The sequence below is a fragment of the Canis lupus genome, chromosome 4 (assembly GCF_011100685.1).
Source record: "Canis lupus familiaris isolate Mischka breed German Shepherd chromosome 4, alternate assembly UU_Cfam_GSD_1.0, whole genome shotgun sequence".
NCBI lineage: Eukaryota > Metazoa > Chordata > Mammalia > Carnivora > Canidae > Canis > Canis lupus.
In genome coordinates this window covers 26,570,152-26,594,882 of record NC_049225.1, presented here as the reverse complement: position 1 = coordinate 26,594,882, position 24,731 = coordinate 26,570,152, and the positions used below count along the sequence as shown (strand labels likewise).

Sequence of the window (24,731 nt, the reverse complement as noted above, 5' to 3'; positions counted from 1 at the left end):
AGTGCGCAAGAAGTACATTTCCAAGAACTGGCCTTTATTCTTGTGTTGTCAAGACTGAACTGACCAGGCTCATGATTCAGCTCGTAGAGCCTTCTCTCCTTTCCACAGGTGCAATCCGACCGGTCTGGGGATTATAACAGCTCTGAAATTCTTATTACCTGTCTTCAGCACCCACCAACTCACTGGCCATTTTCCTATCATTACTAGCTCTATCATCAAAACATGAGCTGGAAGAGAGACCACTTCCAAATCCAGGTAGTCTATAGCTAACGCTTGGAGTGAAAGTTGCTTTTGTGTCATTGTTCAGAAACAAGGGCAAAGCTATTGACCAAAACTAGGTCTGAAGGTTGTTGAAATTTAATTTATCTAGACATTCCATGCTCTCCACCATCATGGGTCTTGGCATTTTGGTTGTCTAAAAATCAGTGTACAAATTTTACTTCTCTTCCAACACTCCTTATGGGGAAGAGGAGTTGGTATTCATGAATCTTCTATTGTTCTATTGTTAGCAGATCCTCAAAGCCTCTCACATTCAGGCAAAAGCCTAAAGCTATCTGCCCTGTTGGTGAACTTCAGGAAGACTGAGCACAGTCCCATAGCCCGTCCCCACCCTAACTACCCCCAAATCCCTTTACCCCCATCCACCCCCAACCACCACCTTTTCCACCACCACCACCAGCCCCCACTACACTCAACACAGTCACACCCAGAGCAGGAATCTCTTGCCTTCTCAGAGGATCCTTGGCATTGCATTTCCACTCCTCCCCACCCCATCCCAATGGTGAGATGAGTCAACTCTGCATCTTCACCAAGTCTCAGTTCTACCCTCCATGAAATTGTAAAATATATGCTCTAACAAGCACACTTCTTCACAAGATCATGGCAAAGGGGGAAGATCACCTGCTTTGGAATCAGCACACTGGGGCCCACAGCTAAGCCGCACCATCAATGATGTTTTTCTAATCCTACTGCTTAGGGATCCTCCATTTCTTCATTATCTATCTATCCATCCATCCATCCATCCATCCATCCACTAAATAGATATTAGATCCTTATCATGTTCCAAGACTTTTCACATTTATCTTATTTAATCATGACAATAATCCCTTAGAGTAACTGCTCCACAAACTTATCACACACCCCCAACATATGTTGATTTATTTATAAACTATACATACCACCTTACCAATGTATTCATAAAACATACATTAGATAGTCACTTAAGGGTAGGAAAGAAAATATAAAGATTTTAAATGCAATTTTATTCATTAATGATGTCAAATCCTCTTTGAGCTTACTGCAAAAGAAATAACTATACTTTATATAATGAATTAATTTTTTTATTACAGAGATGTTATATATTTATGCCTCATTATTTTTTAAAATATGGGTATAACACTTTGTAAAAAGCCAACTTAAAAGTTGAGTTCTATTTTCAGTTTAACACAATTTTAATAAATGAATCATAAATTTTAAAAGGTACTTAAGTATATGTATTGGTTTCTTGTGGCCACTGTAACAAATTACCACAAACTTGGTGGCATTAAAACACACACACACACACACACACACACACACACACACACGAGAGTTATTCTCTTAGAGTTGTAGTACCCAGAAGTGCCAGTGGACCAAAATCAAGGTGTCAGTGGGGCCACACTCCCCTCAGAGGCTCTAGGAGAGAATCTGTTCCTTACCTCTTCAAGTCTCTGAAGTTTGATGTCATTCCTTAGCTTGTGACCATACGGCTCCAATCTCTGCTTCTCTGGGCACAACTGCTTTTTCCTCTTATGTCTGTGTCACGTCTTCCCCTGACTCTCTTATAAAGACACCTGTGATTATATTTAGGGCTCTCCAAAATAACAAGATAATCTCCTCAACTCAAAATTCTTAATTACATTTGCAAAGACCCTTTTTCCATGGAAGGTTAATATTCACAGGTTTCAGGGATTAGGATATGATACTTTGGGGGAAGGGGGGGAACCATTATTCAGTACCACAGTACATGTGAAAGAAACCAATCACTGGTTGAGTTCATTAAATCACAACTCTCTTTTTCAATCTCATTAACCAGTCATGCTCAGATTGTCGTTTAAATTCAGTGAGTAAATTTTCACATTCCTTGATGTCAATTACCCAAAATGTGTGGTAATTTTATTTTTCACCAATGAATTCAAAACCCACTGAAATTCTCCTTCTTGGGAAAAATTTTAAATAGTTATAAAATTCATTTTCCAATTTTTTAAATGTACAGAGATGAACATTTTTATAGATAACATACCAGCCACAGTTGGCAGCAAAGAGCTCATAGGAAGATGGAAGTCTTTCCAAAAATCTGTTTTCAAATGTCCTCTCCATAGCATTAGTTTCTTTCATTAAGCATTTCTCAACTGCACTTTTTGCCAAACATATCTGTTAGGATTTATATTTCTGCCAGACATTAGGAAAGAAAAATTCAAAAAGCTTGAATTTTCATAAGAGAAAAATGGAGAACTCCTATTTATAATAATAAAAAGAAAACACTTCCAAGTTCTTTCTCATGACATGGTCAGGGAATCTCTGCTGGAACCCAAGATTTTTGTACTCAATCCCCAACTTATAATCAAGCATAACATAAGGGTTCTATTATTTGAGGACTTTTTAAATAAAATCAATCACATCACTGATATCCTGCAACCAGGGTCTAAATAAATTTGCAAAGCGCTAAAGACAAAAAAGAGGAGAAGACATCACCATGAAATGTAGCTCCAAGACAAATCCCAGGGCCTCTGTAATAGCCCCCCTATGTGTATGGCAGGTGCTCTTGTGGGAGACACCTGCACCAAGTGAGGGCTTCAGTTCAGTCTGAATATGAAATACTGACCCAGTTTATTTCTTTCTCATTTTTAGCTTATGAGAATTAGGAACAAAATCCTAACACTCTTCTAGCATGCCAGTAGTTCCATTCTGTGGGCACAAGCTCCTTTCTCTAAAAATTAGTCCCTGAGTTATGGATGAGTGTTCTTATTATACTGATGGGGAAAGACACTGAGCAAGGCTGAGGGAGTTGCTTAAAAGAGCAGAGACAAGAGGAATCAGATCCAGGGTTTGATCCAAAGTTCTGATTCTGTGTCTGGCTCATAGTCCACTGCTCCCTAATCCCTCCCTTCAAGAATGGAGCAGGAAAGGTGAGGAAGGCAGCCCAGCAGGGTGGTTCAAACCAAATGGCTGGATTTGACTTGGCTCCATCATATCCCAGCTATGTGACCTTAGGTATACAGTAGACTCTACACCTCAGTTTTCTCTTTTTCAAAATGGGGATAATAAGACTATCTGTTCCAGAGGGTGATTTTAAGGAGGAAATTAACTCCTATAAAGCACATAAGACAGCAACAAACACATAGTAAGCAAAAGCAATCCCTCATGGATGTTAGCCATGCAGTAATACCTATTTCATTAGGCTGTTCAAAAAGCAAGTGACAAATACATATATTTAGACATATATGTGTATACACATGCACAAAATATATAGAGTGAAGGTTAACGGGAGGTGCACACATGCACCTGATATATAACAGGTAACTAATGGGTTAGTTTTTCTTGGGCTTTTATTAATTTTTGAATGAAATATGAGGGTTACACATTTGTCATAAAGCTGATAACGGTCCTCCATAGGCAAGAAGGCCTCTTTCTGATGTCATGTAGGCACAATACCCTCCTGCCTCATCTCCCACAGATATCTGCCATTTAAGAATCCAAGCCTGGCTGGGGCACCTGGGTGGCAGAGTCAGTTAAGCATCTAACTATTGATTTTGGCTCAGGTCCTGATCACAGGGTCATGAGATTGAGCCCGGTATCCAGCTCCACACCCTGCATGGAGTCAGCTTGAAATTCGCTTTCCCTCTCTCCCTGCCCTTCCCTCCCACCCTGCTCCCTCTCGCTCTCAAATAAATAAGTCTTAAAAAAAATTAAGAATCCAAGGTCAAAATCTCAGGTTTTGGGTTATAATGCATGCTCTGCTGATAAGGCCTATGTCCATAATTTGGGGCAAAGAAAGGGAGTAGTACTTTCCAGGTTGGAAGGTCCAACCGGGGTCTACAGTGAAAATCATTTGAAAAGTATAACCTGTTATGTGTTAACAGTGGCTAGTATTAGAAGGTTTTCTGTTCCCATCGAAAAACCTTGAGTCTCTTCCCTACCTGGCCTCAAGGTCCAAAGCAAAAACTTGAACTAGTTTAAAATAAAAATAAACCAGTAGAAATGGCAACCAAAACTTTGTCTTCTGACTTTGCAGACTCAAAACAGAGAACAGACTGCTGTCCAGACCAAATCACAATTTCCCTCATACTCTCCAAACAGGGGACACATATATAAGTCAATCAACGTTTCATCCTGTGGAGTTCCTCTTGGTCTGACCTCCTCCCAGTGACTCTTCTGAACATCCTGTCATTGTCCCAACACTACCGTACATACCCTGTGTCCTATTTCTGGAATTTGATAAAAGCATTCAAATCCTAGTATTCAAAACAACAATCAAGGGAACTTGTAGCTTCATAACCAAACATCATTCACAGGAAAATGATATGATGACCAAGGGGTCTGGAGAGCCAAGAAGCTAAGTAGACCCAAGACACAGACACCTGGACAAGGTAAAAGCTGTCAGATGATGCAAAGACAGGACTTGTATACCAACACACACAGGTTTGGTAGCAATATGTAGAAGGAACTCGAGGTTCCCAAGATTTCAGGTAACAGAGACAGAAGAAAGAAACTGCATTGAATTCAGGTCAAGAGACCTGAGTTTGCATCTCTATATCACTCCTCTCCAATGCCTTAACCTCGGGGAAATTATTTCCCCTCTCTGGACCTCTATGTCCTCCTCTGTAAAAGTGAGAGTGTTGGACCACTTTATTTTGTTAAGAGACTTTCAACTGAATTATTCTAGACCTCTTCAGTCATCATCAATCTGTGTACTGTTCAAGCCAATAACACTCTTCTTAGGTTCAGAGAAGTTTTTTTTTTCTTTTAATTTAATAACTATCCATTGGGCATAACAAATCAATCTTGTTAGAGCTGCTTACCAAGTATGACTCGTCTACTCTCTTTGGATCCCAAGGTAAGAATGGAGTTCTGTGATTAGTTCTGCCAAGGAGCTGTGGTCCATTTCCTTGTCAATGCAATATTCTTCAGAACTCTTTCCCTTTGGCTCAGCGTCCAGCCGTGTTCAAGATGTCAACTGCTCTGCCATCTTAAGTCCCTGTGTGACTAAAATGATCAGAGCCCTTCTGCCAACATACCAAGTACACAAAGCACAGCAAGAAATATATCCTTATCATTTTACACCTTTGAGATTCTGGAGTTGCTACTGCAGCCCAACTTAGCCAGCCCTAACTGATATAAGAAGTAGCCTGGAATTAAAATTACTATTGTTAAAAAAAAAAAAATTACTATTGTTGTTATTCCTCTATTATTCTTGTAACTATGGCCTATAATAAAATATGTTTTTATAACTGTTTGCATTTCTCAAGGTAAAGCAGGTACTATATACCTGAAGCTAATGACCCCCCTTTCCACGGTCTATGTCCATTACTCCAACTTCTCATGGGGTCTCCTGTAAAGAACAATGACCATCTCCAGTAAGAATAAAGAAGGTGAGAACACAGCAATCACACTTCAGTTGCATTTAGTATCAGGAAAAACTTCCTTCTTGAAGGGGAAAAAAAATCAAGCCACAGAAGAGTATGACACAATTATCTTTCTAAAAAATGACTTGTTGTAGGTAATGTGCTCTTAGAGGCTAGGGCAGATAGATTTTGCCCACAGAAAGCAAGTGAAAAGGAGCCACCTTCCATGGGGCTCTGAATGTGAATTACAAAAGACTTCAGGTCAATTAACAACTACTGAAGAGAGGGCTACAGCTATAAAGGATGAGTTTATGAGGCCTTGTTGGAGGTGAAAGGGGAAAAGAAAGAACAAAGACTTGCAAGCATAAAGAGTAAATTAAAAAAAAAAAAAAACCTCTGGGGCAGCAGAAATGTAGAAGCATATAAATGCATATGAGATTCAAGAAGCAAAAAGCTAGATGGTTAAAAAAAATCTTTCAAAAAGCACAATAAGAGAAACAAGGGATAAAATAAAAGCAATTCTTATTTTAATCAATTGATAATCTGCTACCTGAGGCTTTTGGAGAAATAGTGTGAAGAACTCGGATAGATAAAATACTTTTTAAAACTATGATTTTTTTTTTCTTTAACCCAGAGTCAAACTCCTATAGGTATTTCTGGCTTTAAAGCAAGCAAGACACACCTCCTGTCTGGTTGGTTAATTACAGAGCTGTTGTTTGATAGAGACACCGTCAGCGTGACCTCGACTCAGCTACTCGGCAACCACCCCTCGTGGACCAGATACATGGGCCTGACTTACAACAGGCAAATGGTGGGTGAGCTCACACCCGGGATGCAGATGCTGTGGTTCTCACTGACAGAGGATGTGCCTATGAATTAGCAGTCAGACAGTGACTGTCATTGGTAATAACTTCTTATTATGTCAAGGAATTTACATGCAGATCAATGTGAGCAGTGTGCACTTGCTTATCCCCACCATAAATCACTATCGATTGGCACACCAATTCCTCGCCATAATTAGGAGCTATAGACAGGGCTGCAATATTATCTTAAAATACTGTGTCACCACCCTCCGTATAACAGCTGGCATCCACAGTACTCCCACACCGCAGCTCTTACGATTGGCGACGCTGCTTCCGTTGTTACTTGGGGTGGGAAGTGGGGGACATAAGTGAATAAAACGTCCCTGTGTGCAATGTCTACTTGAGAGATTCCCTGTACCCTATTAGAGATTAAAAAAATGGGAATTCCTCCCTATACATATTGAATTCCTGTGTGCAAATGCGAAAGTTGGCAACATGCTGCTCTTAATCTGATTTATGCACCAATTTATTTTATACATTAGGCACACTGTATGCAGGCTGACTGATGCATAAAAATTTCATGCAAAAAAGGACTCACTCCCGTACAACTGCCTTTCAGTTATTATTACCTCTTGTGGTTTCCATCCTACGGTGGGTAGGACAAATGACTCCATATACCAAATGCATTCGGCCCACTATACAAACATTTTGATCTGTTTCTATTTCCCCTCAGCTCCAACTCCAGAGAGCTAAAAACGCTGTATCTTAACTTTCTGAAATCCTTTAATGCTACAAAACACCCACTTATGCAGAGAACTTCTCTCCATGTTCACTCTTTAACTGTGGATTATAAACACACAAACATATACAACAGAGGCAAACAGAGACAAACACATACCCACGACACACCTGGGTATTTCTGGTTAATTTTTTTTTTTTTTTGGTTAAACACTTTCTTCTCTACATATCATAACCACCGTGCGTTGTGCATTACTTTTATAATTAGCTTCCCAGGAATACGTTCCTCAGAATATTAGGAACAGCAGAAATGCGAACGAACAAGAAAAGCTTTTGGGGTAGGGTTTTAGTTAAGGAAAAACCAGCTAGAAAAAGCATCTTTCTGTATTTTCCTTTTATTAGAAGTCTCCTTTCATCCAAGAAATATGGGGCCTGAAATAAATTGTACCATCCTGCTTTTTTTTATTCAAATCCTTGCCAGAGCTAGGCAGTATGCTAATGAAAACAGGTTGATAAATGACTCCCTGATATTTTCCAGACATTTTTCTCTCAGAAGTGCTCTAAACTGATGTAGCTCAAAGAGAATAAGGCGCATTAAGTCATTATATCAATTTTTGTTACCCAGATACTTCAGTCCCAGTTAAGCGCTGACAGCCAATATAAAACAAGGCAAGGGCATCATACGACTCCATCGATCAAATCTTGTCGTAGATAGATTGCCTATTACACAAATAGAACTAGCGGATTCAGTTTGTAGTTTTATGCTCTCCAATTAAAGGATAACAGGGTACTTTCCCATAAATCTGCTAATTGCAACTGAATTAATTTAACAAATTTCTCCAAGCACACAGGAAAAAGCGATTGGTTAAGCTAATGTAAACTAGCACAGGTTGTCACAAAGAGGCTCCCATAACATCCTTTTGCTATACCTTGATTGGGCAAGGTGTCACAAGTATTTAGCTACATTGTGGTTCTCTGGCAACAGACAGCTGACAAGCATAAAACATTGCACAAATAGGAGATAATTTATTTGTGGTACTTTTTTCTCTCTCCCTCACGCCACACTCTCCCCCACCCGCAGGAGGAAATAACTCCCTCTTTGCATCTAATTAATGTTTCTCTCCAAGTGAAGCTGTTTTTCTAAATCAGAATTACACCAGCCAAAGCACTATATTATGGAAAGGGGTCCCTCCGCGCCACTCAGCCAACAGTAGGAGTGATGGGCAAAAACCAGAACAGCTGCCTATTGCATTTCAAAGGAGGAAATAGCTCGGTGCTCCTCAACAGAGCAGGGGAAACCCAACACAGGGCACCCACTCTCACAAGTTCAAATACACAGGTACCGTGGCGGCCCAGGTGCCAGAAGCAGAGCAGATGAGCCCAAGCCACAAAATAATGCATATCTCCGTTGAATTCCTCAATTGCTGCGCTCAGCATTATGGAGACGAAGTTGTCATGACTGCACAGGCTCAGTGGCATTCCAGGGATGCTCGCCTGCCTCCTTCACCTCTTCCCTGCTGCTCCTCGTCAGGGATTCAGGCATCCTCACAACAACCACAATGGCTTCAGAGAGCTAAAGCTAGGGTGCTCACAGGTGAACAAGGGGTGAGGAACAGAAAGTGTATTTTTCAGATGTGGTGAAATAGGTCAGATTTTAACTATCCAGCCCCACCGTACCCATATTTTTAGACTGGATATTTTCAACATGATCTTTCAAAATACCACTGCCCTATCCACACTTGGCAGGCACCACCTCCTGCCCAAAGGGGATAGATTTCTGTTCTAGAAGTGGGTGATGGAGCCCAGGGATGAGCAAGGAGAAGCCACGGAGGAGAGGGAAGGTCAGGGCAACAATAACCAGGATGATGGACCTTGTCAGTTCAAATTCGAGTCAGGCATCTCCAGCACCACTCCCTTCTCTTGTGATCAGAGCTTCACGCTTCCTTGCTACAAAAGCCGATTCCTTGTTATAGGGAGGAAAAAAAAAAAAAGTCTCAGAGTAGACCCTCTTTTCCAAAGCACAATTCTCATACCCTGTTTATCCATTTAGGCTTCTGGGCTGATAGATTGAAGCTCTGCAACAACACCTCAATGGGACGGTAAGCTGCTTGAAGACATAAACCACATGCATTTTGAACGGTGAGCCCAGAGCAGCAGAACAATGCATGCTGCCTCTGGGTGGACAACATACACAACTTTAAACTGGCTGAGTCCTCTGGCCAAGAGGTGACAGGGTTCTGCAAGGGAAAGAGGGTGTGGGTTAAGTCCAGGCAGGAAAGTACAGGGTGTTGGCTCCTACACGCTATTAGTTTGCCACTTGGTACCTAACCAGAAAAGTCACACACACACATACCCAAAGAGATACTCTGAGTAATAGGTATTTATGTAAAGATACCAGATCAAAGTAATGACTCCTGGGTTACAGCCCCAACTTAGCCATTAACTAGTTGTAGGATACTGGCATCGGCTTTAAGCATCTCTTCCTTGCCCATAAAAGGGTAGATCTCAGCATTAGATCTGATGAAGGCCAGGAGATCCAGCCACAGTTTTTCAAAAAGCAGCTGCACGTGGAATCGAATTCCTGAGTGCTTCTCACGTTTGTTAACGGATTGTAACATATCAGAGTACGCTGCACATAAGTGGGGGTAAGTATTGTTTTTGTGACAGTTCTCATTCAGTTGTATAAACATACATGTGTGTGCAGACTGTAATGGGAAATACATTCTCCAAGGTCAGTCACAGCCAGAACAATTATTTTATTTTTTTAAAGATTTTATTTATTTATTTATGAGAGACACACACACAGAGAGAGAGAGAGAGAGAGAGAGAGAGAGAGGCAGAGACAAAGGCAGAGGGAGAAGCAGGCTCCATGCAGGGAGTCCAACGTGGGACTCAATCCCGGGTCTCCAGGATCATGCCCTGCACCAAAGGCAGGTGCCAAACCACTGAGCCACCCAGGCTGCCCCCCAAAAATTATTTTAAATTCAAAGCCACTGAACCAGTCCAACCCAAGGACTGAACGTGAAGATTCTGTGGATCTACTATCACACGGCCGCACTCAGAGCCAGCCGGCTGCAGGGTAGGAGAACTGGTGGGCAGGAGCCTTCCCTCCCCCCAGCAGCACATCAGTCACTTGGGATGAAAACGAGCCGGGGAAACCCTTCATCTTGGGAAAGCCACCTGTGTGCCAAGGATGAAGGGAACCCTTTCACCAAGGGCCCCAGCAAAGCCCGGCTCCCAGTTGGGCCGGATTAGCACACCAGTCCAGAATGAGGGGCCATGGGTCCGCCACCTACACGCTCCCCGACAGAACCTGAACACCAGGCACCCCAGAAACATGCACAACTCCTACCAGAGGGAGAGCTCTCACCTCTTCTGGCAGCAAAGGTTGGCTCCCCAATCAGTTGTGGGACAAATACTTCATAGAACACTTTATGATTCACATGTATGCAGACGCAGAAGCACGGCTTGTTCCCCACCACGGACCTGAGAGGGGATGACCTGGAGAAGCACGTCCACCTAAAAGAAATCAGCTAGCCACCTCCTGAGGCTCCACGTAAGATGAAGTAGTGTCTGAGTAATTCCCCAAACACTTCACTTCCCCAGCTATGCAGAGCCTACTGCTCAACTATTATTCTTACTGTTATGACTTATGATCTGATGTGCTGGTTGGAAAGAAATCTAAAAGAAGAAGTGATTTCATAATACACACATGTTAGGTTGAGTCAAAGCTTCTGGAGGGAAAATATGCCTTTAGCTAAAATATTTGCTATTATTATTGAATACCTCCAAATGAAGATGGCTTAAGGCTTCTGCTGTTTGGTTTACAGAAGATGTGGAAGATAGGATACTATGAAAATAGACAACAACAGAGGAACCATTAATGAACAAAGTAAATAAAAGGTCTAGGAACTAACCAGGTAACCAGCCAACAAATATTTATTGAACACCTGCTGTTTGCCAGGCACTAAACATTAGAATGCAGAGTGAACAGAGCACATAGAGTCCCTCCTCTCTGGAGCTTGAAGCCTGGTTGGGGAGAGAGCTGCTGTTTAAGGAAGTTTTACAGATAAACAAGCACCATGAAAGAAAAACAAAAATAGTAAGGGGCTCTTACTTGGCCGGGGGGCTTCGGGACTGCCTCCCTGAACAAGTGTCACATTCAAGCTGAGATGGCAAAGGGCAAGAGGATGGCACCAGGTACCCTCCAGGGCTCAGCACACCCCCACCCTCCTCTGCCTTTGCACTCACATACACCCAAGGGCTGCAATCACACCGGCCCGCTCAATCGTGCTGGACTTCCCTCCTCCCTGAGCCCTTCTCTTTCACACCCCCCTGCCCATCATTCCTTCAGCAGAGAATGTTCTTGTGCAGCATTCCTGCTTGGCAGCCTGCTCAGGTTCCAGTGCCAGATCTATGCCTTCCTACCTATGGGACGTTACATTTCTTCATCTTGCCACACCTCAAAGTCCCCATCTGTAAAACAGAGATGACCATGGGCCCTGCACCTCCCGTGTCTGCTGTAAGGACTAAATGAGATGATACAAGTAAAGCAGGAAGGACCTGGCACATAGTAAGCAGCCAGTAAAGGGTAAACATTATTGTTTGGTTAATGTGATTGCTGTTGCTCATTATCTTCTTTTTCTGTATTCCACTCTCTCATATCAGGGTCAGGTCAAACTGCCCTTCCACTGAAAAGCCATCCAGACTTCCTTCAGCCAATATACCCCCCCTTATCAATATCACTGTATATCCCTCAATCATAGCCTTTATCACATGATGCTGAAATTATTTACATATGTCTTTGCTCCCTGATCAAAGCCAGAAGCCACGTCTTATTTATCTTGCTCCCCCAGTGTGTGGAAATCCACAGGCTCTCAACGAACATACTAGAAGATAGATGGATGAATGAATGGATACCGGGGGGCCAGATGGATGGGGGCAGGCCAGAAAACTCAGGTGAGCCTTCACCGTGGCCATCTCTTTCTCTAAGGAGGTATCCCTCCAAGCACTTGAACAAATGGGTTGAAATCCTACTAGCCATATAGTGACCTCTGGCCTGAAATGCTACTGTCCATGTTTACCATCATATGAAAAGCACGTGGGGGAGTAAACCTGTCCTTCAGAGGCCGAGAGAACCTCGAAACTTTCAAATCCTCTAGGAAAAGAAATGTCTTTTCTCAAAACACTTCTAAATATAGTGAGGCACATTTTAAGCCTCTAGCTAAAAAGCCTGAAAGCATCTTTCTATTTATTGGTATCGTTATGTGTATAGTAACATTCCCAGAAGCAGGGCATGACTGCACTAGCTTTATGTCTGGCAAAATCAGTGTCTGTATTATCTGAACTCAAAAAGACTATAAAATTAAATTTAAGTGACTCACTTAACTACCAGAAGGAGAAAAGATCCAATTTTAAAACTGAAAACAGCAAAAGAATTAATTGCCGCTGTTTGGTGGGAGTTTATTATGTAAATAAGTAGAGGGCATGTCAACAAATACAGATGCCCAACCACATTTGCACAGTAATGAGGACGAACTTGAGATAGAGTGGGAAATGTGTTCTCTTTGGTGGGATCAGAGATAACATCTCCTCTGACTCTCCAGGCCGCTTTCAGCATCCTCACAGAGCTGGGAAGCCGGAGGCCACCTGGTTCAAAGCCTGATATGCCATGAATCCTTTTCACGGCAGGGCACGGTGAGCATTCACCCCCAAATCAGTTCTCTTTATCACATTCTTCCCTTTGCATCTCAACATGGCAGGTTCTAAAGTCTTTGGAAAATGTTTTAGCGCTCATTAAAGGAAGAATGTAAACGTCTCAACAGAGTTGAAAGCGAAATTGGGCCAGACTGAAGAAGAACTGATAGCAGGTTTTAATAGAGCCTTCGATAACCTTCTGCCTTCTGATGCTACCTTGTAGGCATCAGTTAAGTTGTCTACAGCAAACCCCAAGCTATGGCTTTTCTCATATTTGTAAGTCTTAGCAATGTGGGCTAAGAACTTTCTACAATTAGACCTTTCCTCCAGTAAAATCTAAAATTACAGGCGGGGCCTCCTGCAAAATGGGCCCAGAGGTAAAATTCATTTTAATGACAGTTACTGGGAAAAGGAGGAGGACAGAGGTGAAAGAGAACTCCTCCTATCAAATGCCTAGAATTCTAGGTCTGAGAGAGATCTTTTGACCTATCTCAGCCTAAAGTTTCTACTAATTTTAAAAGATTCTCAAGGAAATTCCATAGTCCCTCATGTGAATCTATGTTCACATTTCTCTCACTGGCTGGTAATTTTCAGAGTGGGGTAGAGACACTGATAATCCCTCATACTACTGTCTAGTTAATATTTTTTTAAGATTTATTTATTTGAGAGAAAGAGAGAGAGAGAGAGAGAGAGTATGGGTGGGTGGGTGGCAGGGGCAGAGGGAGAGGCGGAGAAAGAATCCTCAAGCAGACTCTCCACTGAGCGTGGAGCCTGACGTGGGGCTCTATTCCAGGACCCAGAGATCATGACCTAAGCCGAAATTTAGAGTTGGCTGCTTCACCAACTCTGCCACCCAGGTGCCCCTGTCTGGTTAATATTTAATGTGAAGACTCAACAAGTATTTTTGACCAAAGCAGAATGGGAATGGCAAGACTTCTCACCCTTGGCCACAGGCAATACCGAACTAATCCCTAAAGATCTTTCAAGGATCCCGTTAAAAACATGTGCATGTCAACCTCAGTTAAGAATCAGATCCATAAATACCTGTTAAATAGGGTGAGGGACACATCCCAGAATTGCAATGAACTCCTGGCTTGCTATGGACCTGGTCAGAGGCAGCTCCATGAGGGGAGGAACTAAGTCACAATCACCTTGGAATCCTCACACTCACCATTGTGTCTGGTACATACTATGTATGTGATCAATCTTGCAAAAACGAAGGAAGACCTTATTTAGGTGTCTGCCCAGCGAAGGATGCCCAGAGCAGATGTCCTCCGCATGCACCAGTCCACCGCGCTGATAAACTCCAGAAAGACGCAAGGCCCACCTTAGCCAGTTTACACGCACGGTAAGGGAGAGCAAATGAACACCACCTAGAAACCTCGTCTGACACCAAAAACAGAGTGCACGACATTTTATTCTCCATTAATTTGGATATACAGTATTTCTCTCTGATTACTAGAGCATGCAATGTTCTTATAAGGTTATGAACTGGTTTTGCATCGTTCCGTTGCTGGAATTTAATACTGTACTAAGTGTGATATATCTCGGCCATGATGAATCCTGCCTGGTTCTGCAGCGAGTTTCTATAAAAACCAGTTTGAAATACAGGACTCTTAAAGTCCTTGCCAAATCTGCAAGATGTGATACTCACACGGCTCCCATCCAGGCAAGCATGTCTAACTTGCACTTGAGACCATCTACCTGTTTCCCTTTGTGCTCCTGGAGCAGCTAGCTATTTATCCTATCACTGACGCTGAGAAAATGTGGTGAGTGCCGCCCTGGCCTGGTTTACAACAGCATTATTAATACTGCTCAACAACAAAGTAAAATTACAGATAAAATCTGAATAGGCCCGTTATTGGTTTTAGAGGGAGTTAAATAAGCTATATAATTTCTTTGGGCCTTGCAGAAAGCTCAGCCTAGCAACGACAGGAGAAGAAATGCACACAGCGGCCAACTAGCCACTGGAGCTCAGCTACGTGTAAATCCCCTCCTCGAACATCGTGAATTAAAGCAGATGAAAGTTTTAAAATGTCAGGCGAGTCCCTGGGGATGGATATGCTTTATGTTTTTTATACAGTGAACATTAATTTCAAATGGAAAGGGAAAGCAGTCCTCTATCTCCAGCCATTTGCTCCACTTTTTCTTACGTTCCATGTGTCCACTTTTAACAGACCAGTCTCCGGGGAATTGATGCTGCGCTGAGTCAAACAGTCAGGCTCAAGGTAAAAGCAAAGTCCTTGTGAGAGAGAAAATAAAAATTCACCACCCACTTCCCAGAAGCAGCCCTAATATGGAACATCTGACTTGGAGTTTGACAGCAGATGTCCAAAGCCTACCTCTTCTCTTTCTCAGGTGTCTGATCTTTGCACAACCTGGCTTCCCTGACCATTACCTTCCTTCTTCACAGGGTTTCAGGTAAACTGAATAGCACTTGCATATATGCTATGTAATATATAGTATCTATATGTGCACACTTCTATGTGTGTGTATTTGTGCTTCCCTCTCTCTCTCTCTCTCTCTCTCTCCACTCTCCACCCTCCACCCCGTTGTTGCTTTAACTCCTAACAGCTTTTCCTTCTATTTAACTTCCGTCATGCATTCCCAGTTTTATTTAACTGTTCTCCAAAGGAAACAAGGCTGTCATTCATTATTCATTCGTACAATATATACTGAGAGTCTATTACATGCTAAGCCCCTTGGGATCCAACAGAAAACAAAACGTCCTCTAGGACTTCACAACCTACAGAACTGGTCTCTCTCTAAGTTGAATCCGAAGTGAAATTTAGAAGCTTTATTTCCCAGTTGAGGTCAAGAAATCAGTTTGACACCGTGATGATGATGACAAAAAACTGTTCTAAGAGTTACAAGGCCTGAGGCCCATGATAATTTGGGTTATTGTCCAGCAAACTGCCATGCCCTTCCTTTCCCACTGTGGCCACAGTTGGCCTCTCTGTCCCACTGATACTGGCCTAGACAGGAGACTTGCTCAGGCCAATGAGATTCAGCAATGTGATTGATATAAGCAGAGACTCTGGGTGTGTTCACGGCACACAGCAATTTGGCTTGGCTCATGCATTCCACTGATGCACCATGAGAAGAGCATGCTTCAGGAAGCCTTTACTCTGTCAGCCTAGGCCCCACAACACACTCATGGAGCAGACCTGAATCCAGCCCCGAGCCCAGGATCAAGGCGGCTACCCCACTGCCTAGAGCAGAGCCACCCAGTCTAGATCACCCAAACCACAGTCAACCTGCACAGTGTGAACAGAAAGAAAGATGAATGGGGCAGTTTCTTATGTAGCAATATTGTGGAAATAGCTGACCAATGTAAGGTCTAAGGAGGATCCCAACCAGAAAACAATTGCCTCATCAAAAGCAATTTGGCACAACTTAACTACTGAAGCATTAAAATGAGATTATGGTACAAAACATGCTTTTCATGGTCAAATCAATCATTCTGTCTCAACTCCTCTGTGCTTGGTTTCAGCTCTCTCTGTGTTGAAGGAAATTAACACAAAATAAGTTGATCTTGATGAGTAGGATTCAAATCAATAATGTTAATTGGGCTCCTGAGCATAAGATAAAATGACTTCAAATCAACAAAAGGTTAATATAACTTTCCCTTCATGCCGCACTACCTATGATAAATCTATAGTGGTCTGAAATTTCCAATTTCATTAACAACACATTTAACATGCTAAAAAGACGGGAACACTCTCCTTACATAATATTTTCTCTGTGCCCACCAGCAGGTTAACTCACTATTGCAAAGCATATCCAATTATGTAATTAAGTTATACTTGAATAAGGGAGGGATGTACTCAATGGTGAGGATTTCTTTTAAACTTTAATTTCATTACTGTCTTCATGTTCTACCTACTTCCCCCTCCCAATGGCAGTTTATAGAATTACTGGATATTTTCTTTTATAGCCTATTTCATACTAGATGACGTTAGTTAGCAAAGAAAAAAAATCATTCAGCATTCTTATTGTGCACATGCAACATGCAGGGATCCAATAGAAAACATAACGTCCTCTAGGACTTCACAACCTACTGGTCTTCCCTAAGCTGAATCCAAAGTGAAATTTAGAAGCTTTATTTCCCAGTTGAGGTCAAGAAATCAGTTTGACACTGTGATGATGACGACAAAAAAAAAAAAAATGGTCTAAGAGTTACAAGGGAGGTGGGAGGGAGGTGGGAGATGAGCTAGCACAGACAGAAAGAGATTTGAAAAAAACAACAGTATTGCAAGGTCCTTGTCCTCAAGGGACTTTCAGTCTGTTAGGACTTATAGATGACTAGACACCCAATCAAATACAGAACATAAATGGATCAGAGTCACTGGACAATTGTTGGCAATTTCTCTCTCATCCATCTCCTCGATTCTTTTCCTAACATTTTCCTAGATGTCCCTAAATTCTTTTGGGTGCAATGGACTCCATTCTCCTGTCCCAGGATAGAGCCCAACCGGCATGATCCTACCAAGCAGAATCCCATCTCCCCAGTCTGCCACAGTAACTGGTTTCAGGATAGGACCGATTCCAAGCTTAGTCCACGCAGTCTGCTGTAACAAATGACACACTTTTCTTTCTCCTAGTTCTGGAGACTAGAGCCCAAACACAGAGTATCCATATGGTCAGGTTCTGAGATTCTAGCAAGAGTCTTCTTCGGGGTTGCAGACTGCCAACTTCTCGTTATATCCTCCCAGGGCAGGGCTCTCTAGGGTCTCCTTTGCAAGGACACTCATCTCATTTTTGAGGGCTCCACCCTAACAACCAAATTATCTCCCAAAAGCTTCATCTCCTAATACTATCACATTAGAGGTTGAGATTTCCACATATGAATTTAGAGAAGACCCAAACATTCATTGCAGACCCCATTCTGACCCATGAAGCCAGTGAGATTCGATTTGGGGAATGCAAGAACTCTCCTGCTAGATTTGAACAAAGATATACACATTCTTAACTATCTGCAGCCACCTCACAACAGGGCATTGCCTTCACAGAGGAAGAGCAACTGACAGAGAGAGAACAACCAGATCTCATTAGACTGTTTCTGGCTCAAGCCTTACCTGAAACCACTGCTACCATGAGAACCAACACTGACCCTTTTTGCCTTTAAGACAGTGTGAGGAGCTGTTAGTTTCTATTTTTTTTTCTTTTCCTGTTATTTGCCACTAAAAACATTTAAACAATAGAACATGCAAGAGAGCGCCAAAGAAGGAGAAATTATTGTGTACTGGGAAAAATCTAAATAAAGTCCAAAGAGGAATCAGGATTTCTCGTGGGCCTTGAAAAGTGGATACACTCGAAATTATTGGGAAGAGGGGGAGTAGTGATAGGATAGAATGAAAAAAACAGAGCAAACCTACCAACTTAGATAACACCCTCAGAATGGTAGTCTGTGATCCTGGTGATGTTTATGTTGTTGTTGTTAAAGGGGCCCAAAGGAGTTTTGTGACTTAGGCAAGATCACAAAGGATTGGTTTAGCCTCCTCCAGAAGTGGACGAGAATTCTGGATCTGCCACTTGCTGTGTGAATTTTACCAACTTACTCCAAACTCTCTTAGACTCACTTTCTTCAAATTAGGTGTAACAGTAATGCCTACTCTCCAAAGTTTTGAGAATGAGGTAAGATAATGCATTTAGAACTGCTTTCCTTAATGCCAAGCACAATGAATATGATCCACAAACTTCAGTCATTATTTGTATAATTCTTTCTAAAAACTACATTTCAGACTTAACAGCAATCAGAGAGGAGAATCAGGACCAGTGGGTAAAAAATGACAAAGTGGAAGCTTTGGCCTCAACATAAGAATTGGCTTCAAACATTTAATGTTTTCTAGAGACGTAACAGATTGATGATGAACTTCCAATTCTAGAGGTTTCCACTCAGAAAAGGAAGATTCTCTGTTTAAGGACACCATGACGGGCTGAGCATCAGAAGCATGATTTTAGGATGTGCTTCCAAGGATTCTTTCATCACTGAAACTTATCAACCCTTTGAGAGGCACCACTATCCTGCCAGTTTAATTTCCAGCATATCCCAAAACCAAGGATTTCCAGATCCTCCACCCACATCTTTCCAGTCCTCATTCCTTAACAAGACTTGCAATCACTTACACATTAAAGAACTGTGATACAAATTTGACCGGACTCACTACACCCGCGCTATCCTCCAATACTGTGAAAAGCTAATTTCAGCTGTCACTTACTGGAAGTAAAATGACAAATATCTGTAATATCTGTCAGGTTATGAATGCTTTAAAAAGAGTTATGCAGCTGTCAACATTTTGATGACAAGAGAAAAGTAAACGAAGAACAGGAAACAGCACGTCTGTGGAGTATCCAGTTGCCAAACTACTCTATGACTTATATTAATAAAAATCAAATTACCTCTATAAAAAATGCAAACAACGAGGGCTTCTAGAGAAAACCAACAGAGGCAAATCTGTGAATAATGCTGCCAATGCTATAGATGAGATCATCAGAATTAGCTTCAACACCTCAGTAGAAAGTGACTAATTCTATTAAGGGATGTGAAGTCTTTACTAAATTTCTCCCCATGGTGGTCTTGGACTAAACATGTAAAATCCCTGGAACAGACTGACACTCTTACTGAGAGCTTCTTGTCATACTGGAAGACAATGTACTATAGAAGTAGGTGACTATGCATCCCAGGTTGACTGGGACAGTCCTAGTCTATATCCTTTATCTTGGTATAATTATAAATAAAGCATGCTGATTTGGATAATAAATTACTATGGTGTGTATACATGTGTATTTGTATGTATATGTGTGCAATTGTGTGTTCATATATGCATGCACATGTATTGTGATTCTGTATATGTGTGCAGGTCTGTGTACATGTATATACATATATGTGTTTAGGTATGTATGAATGTCCATGTGTAGGGGAACTCATTTGCTTCCATTTCTATAGATCTCATCTATAGTTTAGCTTTGGGGGGACAAACAATACATTTTACAACAAGGATATCTACAGTTATAAAACACTGGGTATTTACCATCTAATTAAAACAAAATCAATATAAGAAGCAAAAATAACTTTACGTTTGATTCACATTTTTATAAACTGAATGCTACCAACAAATGACCTCTCTGGGAACAGGGATGGGTGGCCCAATTTTTAGTTTAGGAGGCGGCTTTTTAACTTAGTGGGTAGTTGGCCTCAACATAAAACTCTAAACCAAAATTCACACCGTGGATCATTAAGTGATACCTGGTTTTCTAGTATTACTGCTGCTTCTCCAGTTATCAGAAAAGGACAAAACAACAAGTAAGGTCAGTGTGAAAGTAAAGTTTCCTCTGTGGCCTCCAGTGAGCTATTTTTGCATACAGAAGCTGGCTAGCATTGTCCTCAGTTCATATAATAACCATTTTTTTCACATGCTTTTTTTTAAGGTATCTGTGCATTTTTTTAAGATATCTACAGGATAATATACATTGTGGATTCACTGAACTGTGCCTTTTTAATGAAATAACTGAGAAAAGCCCAACCATTAAAAATGAATGGGCCTTATTTTTTAAACCTTGATTCATCCCTATGTATGCCTTTTGACCTGGGACATCTGCACCTACATTTTTTTTTTCAAACATTCATGAAAATTCTCCTCCATCCCGCTTCCAGATTCAAGAAATTAAACCAGATGGGAATTCTTACAGCCAACCAATGTCACTCTGTTAGGATATCTCCATACCAAGAATATCTTAAGCTTCTTCTTGGTCCATAAATTAAGTCATTAACAAATATACACAGTTTGAAGAGGAATGAAATGTTCTGCAACAAATCATATTCCATGTAGCATAGGGCACTGGCATCATTCCCACGGGAATAAATAAATTTTTGTGACAAACCAACTTCTTTTCTCCAACACATTCCAGAGATAGCCTGTACTTTTTGGTGTTCCTCATAAATCTGAGAAAATTAAAAGTTAACATGCCATGATACTTTCATTACTAGCTCCCACACAATAAATATTCAAGTATCAGTAAAGATAGAGCTGGAGTACTACAGGAAAAAAGACTCAAGATTCTCACAGCTTGGGCTTTAGGAATAATAGGTGGCAGCACACAAGCAAGGTGAGGCCAAGCCAAAGGTAGCAAATGAAAATATGAAGAGCCACACTTCCTTCATGAGTAAAGATGTATTAATCAGGTGCCTAGTTTGGAAGCCATTTTTTATTTCAAAATTATAATGACAAGAGTGTAGAGAATCACTCCTTGGTGGAATTTACTTAGACATCATTCCAAAAAATTAAGAAAGGTGATAAAATTGGAAAAAAAATATTGGAAAAGAGGGTAAAGAAGAGAGTACACAGAGCAAACATAAGTATGACCACTCACAGCCAAATATCATCATCAACCAAGGAAAAAAGGTGCCCTTTAGAAGAAAATGAGAATTCAATGGGCAGCCCCAAAAGAAATGTTGCCTTTGAAATGAGAAGGAATGGTGAGTTTGTGTCTGCCTGTGGCAGGGAGCTGATGATGTGGCCACGTGCAGAGACGAAACAGTTCAGGGTAAAAATGAAGCCCCCCATGAATCGTATTTTCAGATGGGAACTAGAGGTCCAAAAATGTCAAAAAATACTAGGAAGAAAATTCAGATCATTTTCATCCAAACTATCTTTAGTATCAGAAATGTGTTTGCAACATCCCATTCAGCTGCTATCTAGACACAGGTTAGTCATGCACAGATTGAGAAGAATGTCCAGAAGTCCAAGCAATTCACCTTCCTGGAATCACAGAAGAAAGTATCTGCCTCAAGCCAAGTATCCAGAAATGGCACCAAGGAATGTAGCACTAGTCAGAGATACAGCTAAGCCTGGAGTCAAAGCCTGGGATCATTTACCCAGAAAGGGAAGAAGTTTTTGAAAGGCTTTAAACCCTCCCACCATACACATCAGTGACACCAATCAAAATATTCCTAGAAGGTTCCATGTCAATGAACATTCAGAACATTTCAACAGCCTTCAACTGTGATCTTTGTATCACTCTCCAATTCAGCAGAGAGAACAGTGAGTTACAGTGGGCCATCTCTCTGGGAATCAGTGTTTTAAACCACAGAGGCAGGGGGCAGGGGAAAAAACCACTATGCCTTGATAATTATGCTTAGATCAGACTTTGAAAAAGTCTTTAAGGATATAACCCACACTCCCAAGGAGGATTCCATGAAGTGAAATTAATATGGCTGTCCTTCAAGAAAAATTGACAACTAGAAGGAGACCTTAAAAATCAGTTGGTATAGGTGGTTTTTCAAACCATAGGTCATGATCAATGTGACCCTGTGTGTGTTTACACTGGATTACAAAGTAAAATGCTTATCCTTATGAGACTTGTAAGTTTTTTTTAAAGTGTTTGAACAATAGTTTCCTGGTGCAATCTTTTCATTTTATAAATGGGTCCCCTGCAAGCCAGGAAGAAGACATAACATGTCCGATGTGATAGAACAGGATAAATCCAGGAAGAATAGGCCCAGCCTCTTAGAATTGACCTCATGCTGCCTCTGCAAAATTAACTCTATAAAAATCTTCTAAGCCCCTCAGGCTGCACACGCATCCTAGTCCAAAGGACCTCTTGTCTTAGTTTGACATTTTCTTCCAGAGCCATACTCGGGTCAGGTGCCTGGCCCACCCTGCCCTCTTGCACACAGGAATCCCCATTAGTATAAGCTGCAAGTGACCAAGGTCCCAGCATCTTTTAGGAAATGATTTTGAAGAAACATCAATTCTTCTGGATCCACAGGCAACATTTCACAGCAGAGAAGAGCAATTAGTGAATGTACACAGTGAAATCCAGCTCACATCCTACCACTTCCAGGGTCAAGGCCATATTTGCCCTCAAGTAAAAGGCTTGGCCTTCACCTGTGTCAACTGTACCTATAAATAATGGACTTTATTTGGATTTCATAGCTCCTCTGAGTTCCACCCTACTGAGTTTAACAGGACCAACGTAAGATCCCACCCCCCATTGTCAAGGACTTAAAATTATGATCACTACAGAAGCTTGCAACCAGCCGAACACAGACTTACCCTTCACAACTATGTGGAATGTAAAAAGCAGTTGTACTGACTCACCAGCCCTTCCCATAGAAAAAGAAGGGCTCATCATCGTCCTCACGGTCACCTGATAGAAATCACGATGAAACTTATGCATGCCAGACATAGCCCTCGGCTGTCCTGTCCCTTCAGCTGACCACCCACTGACCCCATGCAGAAACTGGGTGTCTTAGCTCAGAAATTTCTGACCACAGATCCCCAATGTCCAGCAGCTCTGCACCTCTGCAGAGTTAATAAAAGCAAAGGCAAAAAGTCAAGGAAATCCTGACCCCCTGTCCCTCCCCACTTATCATAAAAGTACCCTCACTTGGGCAGTAACCCCAGCACTGTAAGTGCTTCCAAGTGAACAGGAAGGGACAATTATCTGAGGCGGGGGGAGGGGGCTCTTTAAGGTTAACTTTATTTAAGACAGAAGAGTCCAACAGCAACATTCAATCACTGGGTGAGGACACTTATTTAGATAGAGATAATATTCTCGAAGGAAAAAAAGAAAAATGAAACCCCAGGTTCTCCATATATTTATATATCTGAACAAAGCCATGAGAAGAAACTTGCATGAGATGTAAGAAATTGGAGCTTTCAAACATGCTGTTTCCACCTTATCATTCTTATCTGTTATAAAAAAAAAATACAAACAGCTGCATTTAAAGATAAGGTGTTGTGTATGTTGCCCAGATGTTTCTGAAATCCGTTCCCTGTTGAACTTATCTCCCCACAACTAAAGACACCTCTAATCTTTTCTAATGGCTTAATCAAGTGAAATAAATGGCCTGGCATAGTATCTTCTTTAAAACTTATACTACTAGTTGCGTGCACACGTATGCGCACCATGTGAACCCAACACACAAAAGCGGGGATATTTTTAAATATCTGTTCAAGGCAAAACTTAGCACCGGCGCTAAAGTATTACTCATGTAATGCAGTTTCCCAAAGACAAGAAGCTGGAAAATAAGTCAGTTAAGATTTCCAAACCCTGTTTCTTTTTATTTTCCTAATCCTCAAACTTCTCATTGTCCTCACAGAAGGTGACAGTTCCTTTCATCCAGTACTTCAAACATTTATTCCATTCCTACTGTGTGTCCGGCAGCATGCTAAGAACAGAGTAGAGAAAATAAATAGGGAAATGATACTAATGGGAAGTCACAGAATGGCTTGAGAAATAAAAGATGGAAAGTTGTAAAGAAGGGTTGTATAAAGGGTGAAGACAGAGAATAAAGAAACAATATTGACTACCTGTCCAACTGAGGTCCCAGCCCCTCATAGCATCCCCAGACACAAAAGGTCAGAGTGCAGAGAAAAAATATTCTACACCCAATTTGTTACCCGTTTGTGAGCTGGCTTCACATTTCTGCTCAGCAATTTATCATTCTGGAACACAAAATTGAGAATCAAAGGGTCCTTAGAGAGTACATGGGTTTACATCCATGTTTTGCCCCAAGACTAGGGGCCGCTAGAGGGCACAGTCTGGGTCTAACAGGAGTCGCAGTCCTGCGTCCTGCATCAGCACTGAGCATGGGCTTTCATCAGTCAACAATTTGTATTTATTGAATTTATTGTGTATCCACGGTCAAGATACACAATACCAAACATGCCTGTTTTCTCAGCTGAAAGATGAAGGTTTGAAACCAGGTGACCTGCAAGGTCACTTCTAATTCTGACAGTCTATGCTGGTGAGGCCTAAGCAATGTTCAGATTTCCCTTCATCCACACCCTCAGTGGGTGAGGAGGCTTGGATGACATGGCATGGCTTTGAATGGTTTTATCCTCCACCCTACAACCTACTCACAAGGTTCCATAAGGCAGCC

At 41.6% G+C, this 24,731-nt stretch overlaps 1 protein-coding gene across 2 annotated transcripts in view; it reads right to left on the bottom strand.

Annotated features, from left to right (window-relative positions):
* LRMDA (leucine rich melanocyte differentiation associated) overlaps nt 1-24,731 on the bottom strand; it is a 1,014,859-nt gene that overhangs the window by 765,007 nt on the left and 225,121 nt on the right. The gene's annotated exons all lie outside the window — the stretch shown is intronic.